At 40.5% G+C, this 23,145-nt stretch overlaps 1 protein-coding gene across 1 annotated transcript in view; it reads right to left on the bottom strand.

Annotated features, from left to right (window-relative positions):
• KLHL29 (kelch like family member 29) overlaps positions 1-23,145 on the bottom strand; it is a 146,233-nt gene that overhangs the window by 74,960 nt on the left and 48,128 nt on the right. The gene's annotated exons all lie outside the window — the stretch shown is intronic.

The raw sequence follows: 23,145 nt of genomic DNA, 5'->3' as shown, positions 1-23,145 counted from the left end.
CAGGAAACAACTGATACTTTTGTCGGTAAGATTGGCTCAACACAAGACAGTCAGAAGTTACGAACATAACATATTAAAAAAAGAAAAAGAAAAAGCAGGAACCAGTAGGTCTAAACAACTGAAATATATATACAGAAAAAAAGCAAAAACAATCCTAAATTTGGAAGGGTTAAAAACGAAAACAAAATATTTCAGCATCAGCAAATCAGAAACACAGAGAATGCATTATCACAGAAAAGTTAAAATAATTTGTTATAATTAAAATCAAGAGCTAATGAATTTCTATCCAAATGCAAATAAGTTTTGAACATACTAGGATAATATTGGTAAAAACATGGTATTATGATGCAATATGAACTGGATATGGGTCAAAATAATAAAACCACAAAACCTGCAAAAATAACTTATCCTTAACATAGTAAAAATGTGTTAAGCCTCTCAGTTAACAGAATAATAGTACTTCTAAATAATATATAAATTACAGTGCATAAAAAATTAGCCAGATTATTAGTGCGTCTTGCCATATAGCTCAGCTATATAGACTGCAATTGTATATTTTTCAGAATTAGCTTAAAAGCATCCTTATGACAAAAAATAATCTCACGCAGAGAATAAATTACTGCCTTTTATAGCAATTCCCATTTTTTGCACTCCAAGGATTTTTACCATCACAGCATTTTCACTTTTTAGCCTTCAATGGCTTCATTTACAGCAACAATCAACTTTCACACATCATGAAAGAATCATAATGATTAAAATAACCCAGGAAAGTGTTTCCATCCTGCAATGAAGCACCTACCTTGCGTGAGGCCTCCTTTTATAAAGCCTATCGGTACTAACAGAATGAAATAATAGCATGTCATGTCTTCATGTGTGAATGTGAACTACTAAGCAACCTGCATGTTTTATATGCTGGCTAGACTTTTAAGGGTCAGACTTCCCTCCAACTTTGCAGACCAAAGTGGCTACCAAGATGAATAATACACTTTTCACCTGGGCAATAGTCTGGCGGTTCAGAAGCCAGTGATCAAGATGATAAAAGAGCTGATTTTTAATACTAAAGGATTTTGGTTTTATTTTATGTTTGCAATAGGTCAAGGTTCTCATTTTCTCAGCATAACACCCTGAACACATTCTTCTTCAGACAGATCTGTAAATCAACAACAGTTCTTTAGATGGAGTCCCTCCCTATCCAAAGTAAAAGGGACCTGAAGAGTGTGTTACTATAACTGCGTTAATGCCACTGTCAGGCTCGGGCACTGGGCTGCCAAAGCATCGCCAAAAGGCTTTACAGTGAAATGAAGACCCAAATAATCTTTGCACTCTCCTGCTTCCCCAGTGAAACTCAACAGGAATAATTTCAGCGAAGCACTAATGGTTAAACAACACGAAAGCATGCAAATATACAACTGCTGCATGAAAAGAAACTCATGTTCTCCCAAGCCCCAACATCTGTGGTGCACATTTTTCAGGCCTAAGTAAATAAATGTCACCTTGCACATTTATGTCTATTTAATAGAAACACAGTAGTGTCTGAGAGGCTAATTATTCTGTGCTGAAAAGGGTCAGTGCTCTCCAGAGAGCAAGCAGATCGTTAGAGAAGGCGCAGAAATAACAGCAGGCTTGTGTCAGATCTATAACAGGGGAAAATAAACCACTCTGTCCTGTGGGTGCTATAGCAGGGACTATTTTTAACAGATTCATCAGAGCTACAGTAAAATGATACATTTCGAGCAAAACTTAAAACGAGATCCGAATATTCACTCTTCTGCAGGGAAGTTTCAGTCTTTTGCTGGAGGTGTGGTGCCTAAAGTCTGACATGACCATGAACGCTTCAGGCCTCAGTTAAAGACCAAGGATGCTTTGGACACGGGGTATTTTACCTGATTTAGGGTTAAAGTGACTAAGGTCTTTGGTTTCACAGGACCAGCACCAGGTGCTTTCTGAGCTGCGTATTTTTGGAGGCGATTGTGGAGGAAGTATTTTTCCGTCCCTTTTCACATAAGAACGACTTTTTTTTTTCTGCCTTGGTCCATTTTCCCACTTTCACTTTCAGCAGCTACATTTTCCTCCTAACTAATTTTCTGTCATTTAATGCCTTAAAGACAGTTACTTTTCCTTCTAAACTTCCTGATGCTCTCTTATCCCCTACTTAATTTCACTTTTGCTTTCTGTCATTCCCCTTTTCAAATTGGCTCAACTACTGTCCTCCATCCCCTTTTGCACTTTTCCTAAGTTCCTATTCAAGATCCTTTTCTCTAGTAGCAGTGGCAGCCCTTTACAATCTTCCTTGCAGAAGCCTTTCAAGACAAGGGCTCCAGCCAAGACTAAATCATACAAGTTTAAGATTACACTTACACAAGGGGTCAATCTTCATCTCACCTCATTCCATTTCCTCCTTTTAAAGTTCACGATGAATTATTCTTAGTGTTCAAAGAGCACAACTGTATGAATAGCAACCACATAGATGGATCCTGTGCCCCAGGAGAGGAGAGGAGAGGAAAGGAAACAGAGTTTAGTTGCACTCTGAATGGGCTGGGGGTTTTTGGAGGTGGGCTCAGGGTAAGCAGGGTAGTAGAGACCATCCGTGAACTCACAATTATGGCCGAGATCGCTGAATGACAAGACCCAAAGTTCAGTCACTGCAGTTATGGCTGCTGTGCTCTCTGTGCTATCTCTGGTGTTGTAAGAGCTGGTTTGAGCATGTGAGTCCCTAGATGGCTCCCCCAGATAATGGGCTAATTACTTGGACTTTACTGAGTACCCTTTAATTACATCCAGTCCTGCAGTTCCTGGGCACAGTGTCTATCTGTGCTCTTTACACATTTTAGTGTGCTTTATACTGCGTGCATTCATTAAGGGATGCAAACCAGAAAACACAGGTCTGGAGCAGTGGTGCAATGTGGCTCATAAAAGAACAGAAATCAGAACAAGCCATAACCAGAAACTGAAGGTCCTCTTTTTCCTATAACTATTCAGAGGCCAAAGTTCCCTCCTTGCCCCCTTGACTTGTCATAGTGCCCTCCACAGAGAGATGACTACAAACAGTCCTGTATTTTTTGTAGCTCAGTTTCTGAACTAGAAAGAGAAGAGGCAGGTGGATAGGAGAAGGAAGTCAGGAGACTGCATTGATTCATCGATCTTCCTCGCTGAGGCTCCTTTGTATTACTAAATAACTAGCAGGCATTAGCATTGGGCACAAGGTTGTATCAGAACGGGCCCTCATTCTCGGAGTATTTGTAATGCTCACACTGTGCTTAGCCAGGCATTAATGATTTATGAGGACTCAGGATGAGTTGCAAAACAAATTTTTTCACCAGGTAATAATGCCTGCCGATGAGTTGTAAAAGGAGAGACAACACAGTGCAGTCCTGGCAGTGAAAAATGATCTCAGCTGTCTCCTGCTAGTCCCTCTTCTGGGCTCCTCCTAATTTTCAACATTTCCTCCAACAAATGGAATTTCCTAAAACCTTCAGAAAGGGATGTGCTGGGAATTTCCTAGTGGTTGTTTATTCCTCTGGTTTCTTTGTTCTTGCAGAGGGTTTTTTCTTTGTTTGCTTTTTTCCTCATTTGATTTTTTTGTTTTTTTTAAAGAGATCCAGGTAAAAATGAAGTGCAAGGACAGTTAAGTTCAAGGTTTCAGTAGGGTGGGCGCTGATGTTCCTTCTCCTCAGTGAATCACAGCAAATGCTCTTGCATCCATAGCGCAAGGGATTTTCCTTCCTGCCCAGGTGCATACACACGTTGGGACTGCAGAAACCAAGCCAGTCCTTTCTGTCTTCTTCATCATTACCGATGCTAAATCATTCTCAAAGACTGGTTGAATGTTTTCTTCACAAAGAAGTACACAATAGACACCCCCATGTTCTTCCATAATTACATGAGCCACATAGCGGTAGAACCTAAAGGGGACTTGACCTGAAACCTGCAACTGAATGTCTCTATGGAGCTTGTGAAAGAAAGCGCTTTCTATCTTGCCATTATCAGCCTTCATATCATTGCTTGGGGGCATTTAAACATAATTATACTGAGAGTCCCAGAGACAATATGGGCCAGAAGGTGCAAGTGACTTTCTTCAGGTCAGTAACAGAGCCAGGAAGAACTCAGCAGCTTTGATTCCTCATCCCCAGCTCCACCTGTCACACTACATTTTCTCCCTCTTAATTAATGGACAAATTACAAATTAAACTGAAGAGCCCATAAGTCTTGGATCAAATGTAGGACCAAGAACAATTGTGTAATTGTGTAGATCAAATAAAGGGAGCAGAAATTATACAGTTAATATTTTTTAAAATTACTTTTAATGAGAAATAAAAATGAACAAGGAACTTATTCCCTAAGTTTATTTATTCTGTATTTCAAGCACAGTGGAGACTGGATACCCAGTCAAAGATCCTCTCTAATGCACATTCCTGTGGCACAATGGATGCTCTCAGGTTTCTTCCCACTTTTAATAAAGAACTCTTTACTTAAATTCTAGTAGATAAGGCTTTAAAAGAGGGGACAGAAAGAGCTAAAATATAACAAGCTGTGAAATATGGAAGAACACTTTTTACAAACAGTGTTTTTAAAAATTTGTTGGAAAAATTAACCTATTACAAAACTGAAAAGGCTAATTGATGAAACATCACTAATTATTCTTGTGAAAAACATGCAAGACACCAGTGCTTGCCCAGATAACCGCATGCTTTCATGACTGGGACAGAAAATGTAGGAGAGCCACGAAAAGTTACCAGAAGGAAAATCCAATTACTTTCTTGCCTTAATAAGTAAAGAGATATTGATTTCCAAGGTTATGCTCTAGTTATGCAAAACAAGCATTTTAATCAGTAAGTGCCAGCACTGCCCACAGTTGTGCATTTTGGTAGACAGTGGTAGAGCATGTGCAACTACAAGAAATTAAATTATGAAGCAAAAGACCTAGCAGTTGAATAGGAGTTACGAGTGATGGGAAAATGTGTACCACGGTGAACCTGTCCTATTGAACCACACAAGAACTCATGATTTTTTGTCAATTTTGACAAGTCTCTCTTTCTCCTCACCACTATGCCCACAGACACACAGTAAACCTCAAAGCCTAGAGAGCGCCACAATCATAGAATCATATAATCGTTTTGGTTGGAAAGGACCTTTAAGATCATTAAGTCCAACCATTAACCTAACACTACCAAGTCTACCACTAAACCATGTCCCTAAGCACCACATCTACACATCTTTTAAATACCTCCAGGGATGGTGATTCCACCACTTCCCTGGGCAGCATGTTCCAATGCTTGATAACCCTTTCCGTGAAGGAATTTTTCCTGATACCCAACCTAAACCTCCCCTGGTGCAACTTGAGGCCTTTTGCTCTCGTCCTAAACAAACTGCTCCATCTGCCCTCGTGCTGTTAATATGTAGCTTGAAGCAGCTGCATAGAGAGATAACAACTAAATGCTTAGCTGCCTCATTAGGCCAGTCTGATGAAGGTATGCAGACACGCTTGGTGTTGCAGTGGCTGAGGCTGTTCTCCACTCCCCTGGCGCATCTTGCCACTGCAGACCAGCTACCACTGAACACCATCCCTTAGGGTCTCCCGTGACTATCGGGCAGGGGGTCAGTTATTTCCCAACTGACAAATACATCATCAGCTATGGCAGCTTCCATGTGGTGTGAAGACAAGCACATGCTTCTGGAGAATGGCTTCCTACTTGGGACTGAGGACAAGAAATAGGTCCCTTATTCTCTTTTGGCCTGAAAGGAAAGAGTAATAGATAAAAAGGGGAATGAGCAAAGCCTTGTGGGAATCATTAACAGATGAGGATCTCTCAGATATTATCTTGTGATCTTCAGTATCCTTCCTGGACTCTAAAAATTAAACATCCGGTTATCTGGGCTGCCTCCATAGTCAAATAGAGACAGAGGCATGTCTCATGTACAACCCAGCCCCTTCTGTGTGCTCAGCCAGGTAGGATGCACTACCACGAGTGTCCCTCCCCAGGGATTAGCAAGGGAGATTAGATAATTAGCTGAGACCAGACTCACTTTTTTTTTTTTTTTTTTTTTTGCACAGAAGGTGAGAATGAATCTCTTGCAGATAAATACTTTCACTTTTTCCTTTTGGATCTCAATTCCAGTTGAATTTCTTCATCATGAGCAGAAGGAGAAGGGGGCATAACAAAGCTGAGACTCGCCTATACAAGCATCTTTTATCGGTGAGATGGGGGAGGCAGATAAATGGTGAAACACTCCCTTTCTGTACTGTGAAGTGCCAAGGCTGCTAATGGCTCGGGATTGACATGCAAAATACTGCTGTATGATACTGGCTGGTGTGGCCAGCCCTCCTCTCCTAATCTGTATTGATTACAGAGTTTCCACAGGATGCCATCCTGCTTCAAAGGCATCTGAAAATGATCAACTGCTTGTGGCCATGTCCTGAATATTTTGCTTTCATAAACCCTTAAGCCATATAAAACAAACTGAGAAAAGCTCAAGTCTGACTACAGGAGCACTAGTAGGCCGTGCCCTACTGAGTCTGTGCTACCCAGCTACACACCCTAGTGAAGACAGAGCATATACTGATGGAGAGGTATCACTGCTGGCACAGCTACACCAACCTCTGAACAAAAGCCAACGAGAGTCATCTTCTGCTGGGTTTTGTCAGCACAGCAATGTGAAATGCAAGGTGTGAAGTTGTCATACTCGGAGCTGATACAGCTATGGCAGTAGGACTTTGTAGTGCAGACCAGCCTGTCTAGATCTTGGTCTTGTTGACACTGTTATACACCTGTGCTGCTAAAGAAAACAGTAACAGATGCTGGAGAGTGGGAAAATATTTTTAAATGCCATACTGAACAACACCTCTGTGGCTGCATATGACAATTCTACTCAAAGGGTTGTTGGCAATGAGATGCCCCATTGAGCTAAAAATTTTTTTGTTGTTCACATAGACAAATTCTTCTCACCTTATGATGATGAGAAAGGGTCAACAAAGTCAGCTGCGGTGATTACTCACTTGAGGAAGACAACTACAACTGTATGTGTAAACGGAGCCTTTCCAAATGTATTAAAAACTCAGGGAAGTCACTGTATCATGTTTTGAAACCAATTTTCAAGCTGTTATCATCACTGGAACTGACATTAGGAGGTACCTCAAGGATGCCTTCACACATTACAGAGTTGGTATTTCCCGATATTAGGCTGTAGAACTATTTCAACATATTTTCTGACTATATTCAGAGATGAACTACACCCCTGCTTTATAGAAAATCTACTTTAAATGCAACTTTGGTGAGATTTTGGTATCAGAATTATGCATAAAATAACGAAAACGGGAGTCTGGGGGCTAGATTGCCTTTGCTGCTCAGATTTATAAGGTAAAATCTTCTATGGTATCCATGCCTGCTAATTCATAATCATACAGGGTTATAAATGCACAGTGAGCGTATGTGACTGGCTTTGAAAATGAACTGCATTTACATTACATATATGGATGCAAAGAATGAGAAGAAATTCAGAGATAATATGATCTCTTTTGTTTTCCAACACAGATTGTGATCCATGCAAGGACAAGCACCAAGACCAAAGGATCCAGAATAAAAATACCCACTGAGATGTTGAGATACAGATGCTGCTTCCTATATCAGGATCTCCTGTTTTTTTGTTTTTTTTTTTTTTTTTAAGGTTTCACGCCTAATTAAATATAAAGTTGGCTGCAGCCTGTTCTATATTGGCCAAGGCAAACAAACCCCAGGGGATCCCAGCAAATTGCCAGCCTGGCCCCCTGTTCCATATATAACATGCCACTATTTCAGTTAGCACTGTAACTTGATTTCCAGGCAGACAATAATTTTCTCTGGAGACAAAATGAGAGAGAGAGACAGACAGAAAGAGAAGGGAAAAAAAAATCCGTGAGCACTGGAAACGCAGAATAGCCCAGATTCAAAGAGAAATTTAGTTCTGATATTGTTTTATTTACCAGCAAGCAGCCCTGAATACCAATACACACTTAAGGGAAGGCTAAAATATTTATTACTACGTGATCTACGACGGATTCAGCATTATCCTAATTGCTTGTAGCAGAAGACTAGCAGATAGCTTTTAGACCTTTTTGATCTCTTCATGTAGTGCAAGGCATTAGCTAAACGTTTCCTAGTTTTTGAAGGCTTTGAACAAGAAGCACCCATCTGTGAGACCGATAGCGTAATCAACAGGCTCCCCGACAGGTCAGCAATAGTCAAACGCTGACCAGTTTTGGTGGTGTAAGAACAAAAGCTGTGTATTAACAGCGATCAGTCACATGCGTGACTGATGAGGGAGGCTGTACGTGTGCATATGTACAGCTGGCAAACAAAACGCTTGTTTTTCAATATAAGAAAATAAGAAAAGATGGGTTTCTGAAAATAAATCAGTGATGCATCCAGGACAAATTGCACGTATTAGAGTAAAAAAAAAAAATGACCCCAAAAAACAACTGTAAGGTGTAAAACCTGACAATTAAAGACTTCAAAGCACTTAATATACATTAATTAGAAAGGGGGAAGGGTTCCTCTGCCCATGGTAAACAAATGCAGTGCCGCCCAGTTTCATCAGGGGCAGGACATAGTTTTTTCTTAAAATGTTTGTAAGTGTAATCAACACAATTCTTCGAAATAAACCCATCTTTACTGACCAGTAGTAACACACTTATTTTCTAGCATTCACATACTGCAGTATATGATGCCTAATGAAAGCAAATAAAACCAACTCAAATCTTCAGCATTGAAATCTCACCTTTTCAGAAGATACTATACATCATCTCTAAATAATAAAGTACTAAATCTAAGTACCTAGGCCTATATACTCAGTGGATGGCTTAGTACCGGGCATACGTTATGCACTGGGTTAAATGCATGTGACAGCATCTCTTGGTCCAGTGGACATCTCATGTGATAGAGAACTGTTCTTTTGGTACAGACTGTGTCTCCACAATGAGTCTCGGTGATTCATTACACTATCAGAACAGACAAGTATAATCAAATATTGCAAAATAAAAAAATGAAAATGCTGACAGTCGGCTCTAGGCCCTCCCTCAGGGTAGTTAGCAATGCAACAACTCGGCTGCAACAACTGGTTCCCTGCTCTGCACCTTCAGCATGTGTTGGTGGCTGCACTCATGTCCACTCATGATTACAGAAGTAGTTATAATAGTTAAATACAAGGCTGTTCACTTATCTTAGAATCACAAATGACTATAGGTTTGGAAAAAATGATAAATAAGCTATTTTTTGTTCCCCATGAGCTTTAGGAACCCAGTATCAAATGATAAAAAAAACATAATTTGTGTCAGATTTCCTTTGAACATCTCCCTGTTTACAACATTTTCAAATCTCTAGATTCTACCTGTCCTAAAGATGTGAAAGACTTTATAACTGAGTCCTGCATCTGGGCAAGAACAACCCCATGTACCAGTACAAGTTGAGGACAGACCTGTTGGAGAGCAGCGTAGGGGAAAGGGACGTGGGGGTCCTAGTGGACAGCAATGACCATGAGCCAGCAGTGTGCCCTTGTGGCCAAGAAGGCCAATGGCATCCTGGGGTGTATTAGAAGGGGTGTGGTCAGCAGGTCAAGAGAGGTTCTCCTCCCCCTCTACTCTGCCCTGGTGAGGCCGCATCTGGAATACTGTGTCCAGTTCTGGGCCCCTCAGTTCAAGAAGGACAGGGAACTGCTAGAGAGAGTCCAGCGCAGAGCCATGAAGATGATTAAGGGAGTGGAACATCTCCCTTATGAGGAGAGGCTGAGGGAGCTGGGTCTCTTTAGCTTGGAGAAGAGGAGACTGAGGGGTGACCTCATTAATGTTTATAAATATGTAAAGGGCAAGTGTCATGAGGATGGAGCCAGGCTCTTCTCAGTGACATCCATTGACAGGACAAGGGGCAACAGGTGCAAGCTGGAACACAGGAGGTTCCACATAAATATGAGGAAAAACTTCTTTACGGTGAGGGTGACCGAACACTGGAACAGGCTGCCCAGAGAGGTTGTGGAGTCTCCTTCTCTGGAGACATTCAAAACCCGCCTGGATGCGTTCCTGTGTGACATGATCTAGGTAATCCTGCTCCGGCAGGGGGATTGGACTAGATCATTGGACTAGATGATCTTTCGAGGTCCCTTCCAATCCCTAACATTCTGTGATTCTGTGATTCTGTGATTTTATAAGCACTGTAAAGTTTTCAAAGTCTAACAGTGTTTAGGAAATGTTTCGTAAAATGTCCTCCTCACTTCTGCCTAACTCATGTTTCCCCTTAATAGGGTAAACTTTGATTTTTAAATCTTTATTTTTAAATAAACTTTTTGGAAGGTATTGTTGTTAATACTAAGTATTTTTGTATAAATCCTAGCAAAGTCACTTCCTAGTATCCGTGTTGCCTGAATAGTGAGTTTGTACAGTATGGCAAGAGAATATGAGCTGTGACTGGCTGATAATGTAAGAAACCATTTAACTGCAAATGTTGTTTATATTCATAGAGGAACGAGTTATCAGGAAGTGTTTAAGGAACTGCCTTACCAAACTCAGAATAAAAAAAATAAGACACTTTTAAGAAGTCTGTTGAGATTAAAGGACAAAGATTTATTTAATGAGTATTTAAATTTATGGGCTCTCTAAGAATTAAGCAAGCTTATAAAAACTATTTTGAGAGCTGAATGGCTTTCACATAATGAAGATGGTTGATAAGACTTGGCTAAAACATTTCAAATACAAACGAAAACAAAGGAACACCTCAGAAAACATGGTGATTAAGTCAAAATTTCAACTGGGAAGGCAAGATACAAATTTCACAATCATTTCATAATCCAAAAATGCTACTAAGACCAACCCGCAAAGGTGCTGAACCTATGCAAGGATGACAAGAGGCAATTTTGAATCTAGACAAGCATGAAAGCAGCATGTTTTTTCTCCTTCTGTGTAGTTATGGAAACAGAGAGATATAAAACTCCTCCTAACCGAACAAGGGCTTTTTTTTCCCTCTCTCCGCTCCCATCCGCAACTTTACAGCTGTCACCACAAGTCATCCCGCTTGCTCCGGCAAGGCAGCAGGCAGCAAGCAGGCATCTAAGGCGAGGAGAGAACAAAAGAGGCTGCGATACAGCTTCACTTCAAATGACAGCCTCACCAGGGCGCCAGCTTGCACTGGGAAGACAAAGTTGTAAAGTTTTATGAAAGAATTGAAGTAAATTTCTTTTCTAGAGGTCTTAGCGGGAAATCAAAGATCTATTTTAATTCAAGACACTAGCAGCTTCTCTTGCTAATGACCAAAATATCTAGACCAGCAGCTCCGCAACAGTAGTCTGCAGGATGACAGGGCTCTATAAAGCCACTTGCACTGTTCTGAAATGCCATATACAGAGTAAAACACTGAACTGTTTCCAGTTTTGAATCTGAGCGTTAAAGATAGCAAAATGTAAGAAACGTCGAGGGCTGACAGGTATCTTTGAAAGACGTTGAAACCGTGCAGTTCTGGAGAGGGGACATGCTACAGGTTTAGGTAAACTGAAAATAATGGGATCTAATTTAGACAGAAGATTCTTGATGGGAATTGATTTCTCTGTCTGACAACGAAAATCAAAACCAGGCTGACGCAGATGATGTAGAAACTTTCTTTGGTACACTGGACTTAGGGAAAGTCACATTAGTGTTCCATTGATTCATTTCTTGGGCTTAAACTAGAATATAATCTAGAGTGCCAAAATTAAAATGGAAATAGGTGTCCATCACTGATCTGTGACACACTAAAACAGGGCTTACTACTAATTTGGAGAAGAGGGCTGCCTTTGAGGTCCTCTCAGAGGGCAGATGCTTTCTTGCACCCTTAAATTCAGTGATGAGATCTCCAAAAAGGAACATAGAGAACTGGAAGTGAAATAACCAGCATTTATTGCCCTGTGGTCTCCTCAGTTTTTATTTTGCATTCTTCAGGAACAAAACAGTTGGTGCTTATGTACTTTGTCTCCAATGATATTTTGCCCTATGACACAGAGTAGAACCTGGTGTCTCTAACTAGTGTGAGCTGTGTGTCTGAACCGGTTTCAGGAGCGATAATTATTATAATTTCATCTATTATTTCTCATTTATCTAGACCATTAATTTTCATATACATATTTATGAAAATTGCGATACTTTTAATTAACTATATGGTATTAGCAGTTTATGTGTACAAATGAACAACCCTGGGAACAAACTCATTAAAAATCTATGGCTAAACTTCAAAGGCTTCAGGATTTCACCTCTTGCATACTTGCCCTCTCCCCGCTCCGGCAGCAGAAGGCTAACATGTATTTAAAAAGAACAAATATCTACCTGTGCAAAAGCTGCCCTTTACATTTCACAGGAAATGTCAATATTTCAAAAGCTGGTTTTGTCTCCCCAGGTACCTGTGACCCTTTCGGTGGACTGAAGATTTCATATAGAGGTTTTAAAAAAGGAAATTGTTCTTAATTTTATTTTTTTCATTTGTATGTACATTTTTACATGGCTTAATAAAATGTCATTAATAGTGACAATACGGCACAACTGTCATGTCTCACTGCACTGACGTCTTTAGGTTAGTTTGGAAGCATTTTTCTAGGTCATTATTTTTAATTAATACAACAAATTAGTATATTTTTATTCAAAATGTCAAATTGTTTTAATCATAAAGACAAATATGAAACACTGACCTAGAAAGTAAGATGTTTTTCTGGTACTAAATAGCAATAACATAATTAAAAGCATGATATTCTAAAATGAAAATAAGAGTATCTGACCATTTTATATCTTAATGAACTATCATACCTACTTGCTATTTAAATTTTATTAAAATGGGTAACAAATATAAAATAAATTTTGAAACAACAACATCTCTCATAACCAATTCTGGAAAGATGTACCTTGTTAATGATGGTTAAATGACTTTTCTAATTAGTGTGACTTGGAAAAAAACTGTGACTGAAATGGTGTTTTACAGCAAAAAACAGTTTCAAGGCCAATTTATTTCTGTGAAGACACCATCAATACTACATCAGGCGGTAGCTATTTCTCTACATTCAGAGCTTGCTTTAACTCAGTTATGGCTGTGCAGTAACTAGCAGAGTTAAACTGATGCAAAGCCCTTTTAGGTGACAGTAAATGTCTACCGTTTCACACCAACCCATCAGTTTAACTGAGCACAGAAATTGGTTCCCACTACTGGACTGTAAAATAAATACAGTTATACAGACACACGCTTGCAATACTATCAAAGGAACATTGTTTCTTGATTTCTTGACACTTTTTAATGTTAATTTTCTACTCAGCTTATTTCTTGGGTTTTGTTTAGTTTCCCTTTTTTTCTTTAACTGTTACATCTTTATTCTTCAACTCCCTCTTGTACACTTGCGATTTTCTCCTAGCGGTATTTTTTTAAAGGTAGTAGTATATCACTGAAGAATGTGATTAAGATATTCGGTGCATTCCTAAGGACATTAAATTGCTAGACCAAAGTGTTATTTGGGTAGGCTGCAACTTCTTCTAAAAAATTCATAATGCTGTTAAGTGCAAAATAAAACTGAACATGAAGCATCAGCTCTGGGGTCCTTATCTGCAAGAATTCTAAGAAACGAAAAAAAACCCATAAGATTTAAATTAAATTTTGTAAAATGCCCAAGTAACTTTTGAGCCTGGGACTTAACAGTTTTGAAAATTTAACCTATCTATAATCTGTCATAGAGAAAAACAATCATGTATGCTGAAATAATAGGGTTGAACTGCTTTTGACTAATCTAAGTAATGTCAAAGGTTAAAAAGATAAAGCTGGAAGGAAAGTACCTGCTCTGTAAAACAGCCATTCATCTGAGCTTTAGATCTCTGCTTGTTCTGCGGGGAATAGTCTGCAATGACAACTTCACACAGAAATAAGACATCTCCTCTTGTAGGGGACTAGACAATTCTTGTCTTAATCACACAAATTTTACATCATTTTAACACCAATCTTTAATACTGGTTTAAGTAAAAGAAGTCACAGAGTTCAAAACTGGAAGTGTGAACTCTAGCTATTCTAATGTTTTTTTCCTCTGTAGTTGATGGACCCAAAAAGTAGCCCAAACCAGTTACACAGAATCACAGAATCACAGAATCAACCAGGTTGGAAGAGACCTCAGGGATCATCGAGTCCAACCATTGCCCTGACACCACCCTGTCAACTAGACCATGGCACTAAGTGCCATGTCCAGTCTTTTCTTAAACACATCCAGAGATGGTGACTCCACCACCTCCCTGGGCAGCCCATTCCAATGTCTAATAACCCTTTCTGAAAAGAAATTCTTCCTAATGTCCAACCTGAACCTCCCCTGGCGAAGCTTGAGGCTGTGTCCTCTTGTCCTATCGCTAGTTGCCCGGGAGAAGAGGCCAACTCCCACTTCACTACAACCTCCCTTCAGGTAGTTGTAGACTGCAATAAGGTCACCTCTGAGCCTCCTCTTCTCCAGGCTAAACAACCCCAGCTCCCTCAGCCGTTCCTCATAGGTCAGACCCTCCAGACCCTTCACCAGCTTGGTCGCCCTCCTCTGTTCTCACTCCAACAAGCTCCAATAAGTTCTTTCATGGTCTTTAGTATTCAATCTATAAACGAGAAAACTGAATATAACTCTTTAAAAACAACTGTGGATTACTGCACAGAGCTTCTAGAAAGAGACATTGAATAAATGATTTGGTTTCACTCTACTTGAAGAACAATCCTTTTCAAGTCCTTTTTGAAAGCAAAAAGAGAATATGGTTGCTGTACACTCACACATTTCATGGTGCACCGAAACAATGTCTTCCCTATGACAAAAACTGGAAAGCCGTGAAGATTGGAACAGGTTGCCCAGAGAAGCTGTGTCTGCCCCCTCCCTGGAAGTGTTTAAGGCCAGGTTGGATGGGGCTTTGAGCAACCTGGTCTAGTGGAAGGTGTCCCTGCCTGTGGCAGGGGGGTTGGAACTAGATGATCTTTAAGGCCCCTTCCAACCCAAACCATTCTATGATTCTATAATGCTATGATTTCCAGTATGCTGAGCTTAAAAAAGATTTTTTTTTTTTAAATATGTAACAAGCCAGCTGCTGTAGATTTGTAAGGAATTTACTGACAAACAAGGCTGCTGATTATATTTTTGGCTTATTTTCCTTTTTTCTTGGAAGAAGAGGGCCAAGTAGACTTATAGGCAAAATCAAAGCAATGAACCTAGGAGTAAACCTAGTGAAAAGACATCTTGGAGCAGGATAACCATAAATAAAGACAGTAAAGCAAGAAAATAAAAAAAAAAGAAAAATAAAGGACCTGGAGTTTCAAGGGACTGTGCCAAGCCATAGGAAATGGAAGGCATGTTCTTAAGTGCCAAAGGTAGAGGTCAAGACCATAATGAAAATCTAATACTATTAACTGTGCAAAGCAAGGTTGTTTCAGGACTGTGCCAGTGGCAGAAACCAGCCTGCAAATGATCAAAGAGGTTGTTTTATATCATGAAAAACGTATGCTACCTCACATGCACATACTAAAAGTGATCCAGGAACATTAATATCTGTTATGCTGGAGTTAAATCCTCATAGACCGGGCTAACTCTAAAATAATGGAAGTATAAAAGATTTTAAAAAGTTACACAACTTTCTAAGTGACAGGTAGGAAGAGAGAAACCCTCTGCTACATTGGACCTTCCTCAAAGAGACCTTTTTTCTCCCCTGAAATGCGAATTATAACTATGCAGCTGTGGCAGATGTTAGTATATGAATATTTATATATCCAGAGGATATTTTGGTCTACCTCACCAGGCATGTTAATATTTGAATAGATTAATCAAAGTACTGAGTTCACGAAGCAAACTGCCCCCTCAGCTCCTCATAGATGGATGTGGTTCCTATTCGGAATGATATGATGCTCCTGATGTACTCAGCCCCAAAGCTCATGCCTGCACCATCTCATCAAGTACCTCCACACCACAAAAGGGAGTGCAGGGTCGGAGCGCTGGGTTTCGCAAGGACCCAGGGCATGACAGAAGATCAGCACAACACAGCGCGGTGATGTGTGGGCATTGCTAGCTCAGGACCAAACACAGGCTGGTCTGATTGTGCTGTGCTTAAGCTTATAGCTCATCCCTCTAGGAAAGACTTCCAGCTGTCCCAATGGCTCACACACATAACTTGCGAGTTACACGTGGACCTGTGACAGCAAAGCCCTCCTGGCACAGTACAGCACTGTTTGCCCCATCAGCTTAAGTCTCCTTTAGCTCAAACTGCTCTAAATCACTCTTCTGGCATCTAAAGCAAAGCACCAAACATGTCCCAAACCGTTGGCCATGATGGGTTGGTGGAAACATCAGCAACAAACCTCTAATGCATTTTTTTCATGGAGCTATAGAAAATCTTGTTTGTATGAATAGTGGTAACAACAACAAAACTTTTTAAACCAGAACTGAACTAAGTTTCTTTTTTAGCAACACATTACATAGAGACTCACACACATACGGATGGTGCTGATTTTACCATGGGAGGAATATAAATGGCATTAAAGCAAGACTACACTTCAAATCGCTTTTCATGCCTTAAAAACCAGCAAAGGAGAACAATGTACTGTACATGCCTATTCATTTCTACTAGCCTGGGAAGTAACACAACTCTTGCCCTTTTATCAACTTCAAGTTGACGTATTTATTTTGTATACCCCTTTTCAAGTTTATAACTTCACATATATGATATAAATGCACTGGCAATATATATTGTTAACTCAGTCTTATTTCCTAGTATTAACGGTATCGCATGCGGATCAATGTTTTTAATAAGAAAAATCACAGCTGTCCTTGAGTGACAGAAAAATAACTGAGCTATCTTTATTAAAATCTTTATTCTTTTTTTTTAAATGAGAAGTGGGGCATTCTTGGAAAATCTACAAAATATTTAAGGAAAACATCTGAGCGGGTTGCTTTTTCTCAAGGCTGGGAAATGGCTAGAAAGATCTTTGATGTGTCAGCTTTGACAGTTGCTTCAGTCCACCTCTGTTAGCATTGCAGCAGACGGCTGAGGCTGCGATTGTTTTCCTTGCGCTCACCGCTCCCTCAGGCAGATGACAGGAGAGCGCTCCTCAAAATACTGCTTATTAAAGTTGAATTGTGATAAACACACTTGCATACCTTTACACAGGGTACGCATTTTGGGCTGAAATTCATCAAATCGACATTTAGCTGTGTAAAAGGCATTTAGCCTTAGCTTCATTAGCCAGGTTCCTTCTGCAGACAGAGTCAGGCACCGCCAGAGTGGGAGTCTTCTCGCTGCCTTGGACATCTGTTTCAGCACAGCTGGGTTTCCCCCAGGACTGTCCATCTCTCTCTATTTAGTACAAAGGAAGGCTAGCTGATTAGCTTTGATTAGCCATCTGCATTTTTCAACTCCTTTGATCCAGTTGGGTTGACCCTCAACCCACTGAAAGGCAGAGATTGCTGAGGGCTGCCTGCATTGCTCCCAGTTGATGGGGAGCACTGGAGTCACTGGCATGAAGGACACCATGCATATGCTGGCAGCTGATTAGGACAAAAAGAGGTCTCCTGGTCTGGGGAAAATCACCACGTGACTTTTTTTACTATTTGGGAAGTCACCAGGAGGAATGAAGAGTCTTCCAAAGCCATAAGAGCTCTTAAAGCTCTGAAAGAAAAATCATGTGAACTGAATGCAAAGAGGGAAAGGGGAATACAAACAGAAAGAGAAAGAAGTTCAGGGTTTACTTTTGACAACCAGGCTGTTGGTCTGGGCATAACTGAAGTGGAAAACTGTTACAACCCAAAGGCTGGATGAATAGCAGCTACATAAAAGCAAACCTGAGTTGGTACTGTTTTGTTCCTGGCCTATTCTAGTGCAACTTCCATTACAAAACTGCTGTTCAGAGACTAGGAATATTTTGCCATCCAAAATCACGTTGAAGAAATAGAGTAGTAATTCGTATATCCATAGAGACTGAGAAACCACAGTAGCATATCAGAGAGAGAAGAAAGAGAGCTAGATATGCATAGGAGGGAATTTAATTATTTAAAAGCATTCAGGAAAGCTTGTCTTTAATCTGAACTACTTTTGCCAAAAAATAATAATTTGAATGAGCACCAAATGAAGGGCAACTTAAGACTTTGATCTCTTTATGTGTTTACGCCACACCACTGCTCGATGGCTTCACCATCCCCCTGTCACACACTGGTGGCTGATTATCTTAGGAGCCGCTACTCATCGCCGGTCACATCCTCAGCTGTGGCTGGGTTGTGATCCTCGAAGTGCTGCTATCCCAGAGCCCCCAACCCTGCTGGCACAACAGCCCTTCCGCGACATTTCGAGGACAGGCACGAGGCAACCTCCGCCGCTTCATTTGATGGTGAAGTTGACAACTGACGTGTTCACTATGGCTCTGGCAGTCCAAACGTGCCCTTGTGATTTTGATCAGAGAAGCAGCGCGGCTCCGTTTGCCTCAGAAACCATTTGAACCATTAAGAGCCACAGCCAGGCTGGGACTTAGCACTCCAGCTTTACCCTGCAACCCGAATCTCCTGGCTGACAATGAAATGCTTCGTTGCTGCTCTGCCAGGACATAATTTCCTTTCCACCCAGCAACAGGCATGAAGGCATTTGAAATCATACTGTAACGCTGACAGGTGCTCCGAAGGCTTTCAAGGCCAGCAGAAAGAAAAAGACAGAGAGGGATTGAAAGAAAGACAGAAAGAATATGCAAGGATGGGGGAACTACACTGAATTAGAGTTAATTAAACCTGAGCTTTGACAATGTTTAAATAACAGGATTCTACACCTAGCCCTGCAACGCCTGTACAAGCTGTCATTTAATTTAAAAGAGCACAATAGCTAAATGCCAGTCTCCAAGCAGATCTTTTGCATCTTTCTGATACTGTATTAAAAAGTTATTATGAAGCAGAAGTTCAGAATTTTTTTCCGAGTTTGATAATAGACTTCTCAGACTTCACATTGCAAACCCTCGATATGGCACTTATTCTTGTGAAACGGGGAGGAGAGTTAGCCTGGATAGCTCTAGGAAACCAAAAAACCAAAATCTTGAAGTTAATCATCTCCTAAGCTAAGTCTCAGTCTAATCTGAAGATGAAAAAAGGAAAGCATTTTCCTATCAAGACAAATCACCTAATAGTAAAATGCCCTTATAATAAAATCAGTTTATAAAAAAGATCAGAATCCCCCCCATTTGCAAAACATTTGATCAAAACTTAGTGAATATTGTATTGCATGTTTTTAAAGTATAGTGCTGGTACTTGGCAGCACTACAGCTTTTAATTTTCAACATGCTTTAAGAAGGATCTCATTAATTCTACCATATCCTATTCAGTGATGGCTGTGGATCTCTTTTCAACTGCAAGTTTTCAAAAAAGTTTTTCAGCTTGAACTTATTTGAATTAGCATTTCTAATTGAAATCAAAACAATCAGAAATTAAGTACCATATTTTAATATAAATGTTGATAAAGAAATCTATAATATTTTAAGCTACTTTCTTGAAAATAGTGTATCTTCAATGAAATTTGGCTACTATTTCTTCAGTGATTCAACATCTAAATTTTGCTATATTCGTATTTGGTTTTGGTATTTAATCCCATATTATTCACAAGACACTCAAAAGCAGAAATGTGTAAAATGACCAAAATTGTCAAATCAGCGCACAGGAGTTATATGGAAGAAAAATGCAGCAAGCTTATATTCAGTCTCTCAGTAATGATTTTGATGCCCTATAGTATATCAAGAACAGTATTAAGGGCTCCTGACGACAAACTTGACACATCCATTTGAAAATATTTTTGACAAAATTATTAAAATCAGTAAGGTCCCAGAGGTGATCCACGGCAGCGCTAGCAATTTAGAAGAGATGCTAATTTAGAAGCTCCTTGCTCTCAAAAAGCTGAACACAACCTTGTTTTGCACTAGTCAGCTGGAAATACCACACTGGTGGGTGACCCTCCAGATATGAAATCAGCGGATGGTAGCTGAGCTTCAAGTGATCTTGGTGTAGATAACAGCAACAGGATACTTGAGCTCAGCCAAAGGTACAAGCAGAAAGGTAATCACCAAGGACAAGATTAAAGGAGACCAAGGACTTGGGTGAACACAACCTTTGGGGTAACCTAGAAAGCATGTGCATCAGCACTGCCTGACAGTGAAGCACCCAAAAACTCACTGGGCATCTCCCTTGTGAGGCTGCAGCTCCATGGACGCCAACCCTGCAGCTCTCAGTCCCAAGTCCCAGCCCACATCAAACTCTACTGTAGTCCAGAGTGTGGCATTAACCCTGTCCCAGGTCCAGAGGAGCATAGGCTGGAGGATACCTTCTCTAAGAACAGTGAATAATTGATTTCTGGCTGAATGCTGTAGCCTGAAAGCTACACTCAAAGGTAGGGCAGAATGAAGGCAGGACTTCTGTAGGCATTTTTTTTGCAATTGTTTAAATATTATAAGAAATCAGCCAAATAAGGTGGATGTGTAGATTGCCTGACTGCAACACAGGCTGAATCTCTCCCTTCCAGAATGCATTTGAGTGCCTGGATAACTCTCCCTTCCTTTTGGAGGCTGTCAAATGCTAAATAAATGACTGGCTGAAACACAGACTGCTCTTTGTGGGAGAATGCAACATTGAACCCTTTTAGCAGTTCTCCCTCTCCTGCGTACCTGAAAGAATTTCAGTGTTGTACTACAGTATGATGGGGTCGCTGAGACACAACATCATCCACACCGAACCGCGGAGCCGAGCAAAAGGTGCCAGGAAATCAAATACTGTGATACAGGACAAATGACATTTCTAAAGACAACAAATAACTCTTTATTTCAATCTGGTGGAAGCAAAAGCAGAAAGGGACAACACACGGTGAAAAATACAGGAAATGAGAAAAGCCTGGGCTATTAATAGTTTCAGTACAAATTAAAATAGCATAGAGAGAAATATTCCTTTTTTTCCCCTCTGTTGGACTCTACTGCCCTACTAAAAATCTTCTCTCTTCAAGCAGTAATCTTCACAGATCCTAACACGGTCTAGATTTGCTTGCGTGCCTCTCTCTTGCTGAGAAAGCTCTCCTTTCTAATTACTTCTAGAGCAGTGACAAAAACCTTGTTGATCCGACCAGACAAATTCTGGCAAGTAAAACATGCAGAACTCTTAACTATGAACGTGCTGACTGCTGAGCGACAGGGATGATAATAGCGCTGTTGATAACAATAAAAGGGACACAGGGAAGGATGAGAACTTAATTTTTGGCCATGTTCCATTTAAAGCAACTACAAAAGACATCTAAAAGAGATGTCAGAGGCAGAGACTCTGACAACACATCTAAGAGAAGATGTCAAAGAGGCAAGGGGCTGCTTATGGAGATTTCACTACCCAGCTGCAGTGATACAATCTTCCTTCTGGACCGTCTTCCCAGAGACCAAATACAGGTATAATGATACACGATTCCTGTTTTTTTTGTAATTGAGAAGGCAAGACAGTCTTGAAAGATCTTGATATTCAATATATTTTTGTTGCAAAAACTCACGTGAGGAAGTGGGTTGCCACTAGAAGCAAGCACTCTCCCATTTCTTCAGAGAAAACATGCAGCAGTTCTGTAATTTACAGTGGGCAGATACACTAGTAGAAATGTTTCAGTGATTTAGATAAAAAAGATAAATTTCTATTTCTACATCTTTGAATACTGGGTCACTTGTGCTCAGTCTATTCTCTGCAGTCTGTTGTAGCATTGTACGATACATGCTCAGATACAGGTCCTTCTCTAATAGCCTTGAAGATTTCCTTCTTTCGTTCTTTCCTATTCAGAGGCATCATGGCTGCTGTCACTCGAATACTGACAGCATTTTAGATGACTCATCATTCTAATTGATCGATACAGTGTCTCTTCTATTTAAAAATGAATGCATGAGTACCACCACCCTGTTTGAGTGGGCTTGCTGCTCTTCTAAGTCACTGTATAACTATCTGTTTTTTAATTTCTCCCCTGCTCTCTATCAGTCTTGACCATTCTGGGATAATCTTGAAAATATCTTGATCGTTATTGATCAAGAGAGTGAGATCAGAGTGCAGACATGAGGGAAAAGCATTAGAGAGTCCTTTTGTGAACCTCACTATATTGCAAGAGGCCCTCCTCATCGAGAGACTCAGGAAGGGCTTGACTGTAATGGAGACTGAGTCACAGGACTATCAGTGATTTCTGACTTTGCTCCTCAGCAAAAACTGGTGCCTTTCTGTATATGTAACTAATACTTATTTGGAAGATTTTGAATATTTCTTTCCCCCATTTGTTCTGGAGTCAGGTTTGCCTGTTCCCAGGATGAAGTTGACAGCTTTCAAAAGCCCAAGTTAAGCACTTTCTGCACAAGAGGTGCTAGTATAACCCCACATCAGCTTCTGTGTGCAGGCTAGACTGATAAGTATCAGAACCAGTGCCAAAGACAAGGGAAGCAAATGTACCTTCTGGAGGATGAGCAGTCAGTGATATAGAGCTGCATCTCCTACATGGCTATATTTAGGGGAACATCCCTTGCAATACAGAGCCTTTTTGTGCCCTTAATGTACCTACTTGCCCAGGTGCCCAAGAAGGCCAACAGCATCCTGGCTTGTATCAGAAATAGTGTGGCCAGCAGGACTAGGGAAGTGATCGTCCCTCTGTACTCGGCACTGGTGAGGCCGCACCTCGAATACTGTGTTCAGCGTTGGGCCCCTCACTACAGGAAAGACATTGAGGTGCTGGAGAGAGTCCAAAGAAGGGCAACGAAGCTGGTGAAGGGTCTAGAGCACAACTCTAATGAGGAGCAGCTGAGGGAACTGGGGTTGTTTAGCCTGGAGAAAAGAAGGCTCAGGGGAGACCTTATTGCTGTATACAAGTACCTGAAAGGAGATTGTAGCGAGGAGGGTGTTAGTGTCTTCTCCCAGGTAACAAGCGATAGAACGAGAGGAAACGGCCTCAAGTTCTGCCAGGGGAGGTTTAGATTGGATAGTAGGAAAAATTTATTCACGAAAAGGGCTATCAAGCATTGGAACAGGCTGCCCAGGGAAGTGGTGGTCACTATCCCTGGAGGTATTTAAAAGATGTGTGGATGTGGTGCTTAGGGACATGGTTTAGTGGTTGACTTGGTAGTGTTAGGTTAATGGTTGGACTCGATGATCTTAAAG

This window comes from Nyctibius grandis, chromosome 1 (assembly GCF_013368605.1).
Source record: "Nyctibius grandis isolate bNycGra1 chromosome 1, bNycGra1.pri, whole genome shotgun sequence".
Lineage (NCBI taxonomy): Eukaryota > Metazoa > Chordata > Aves > Nyctibiiformes > Nyctibiidae > Nyctibius > Nyctibius grandis.
The sequence above is the reverse complement of the archived record's forward strand: the minus strand, read 5'-3'. Positions and strand labels throughout refer to the sequence as shown.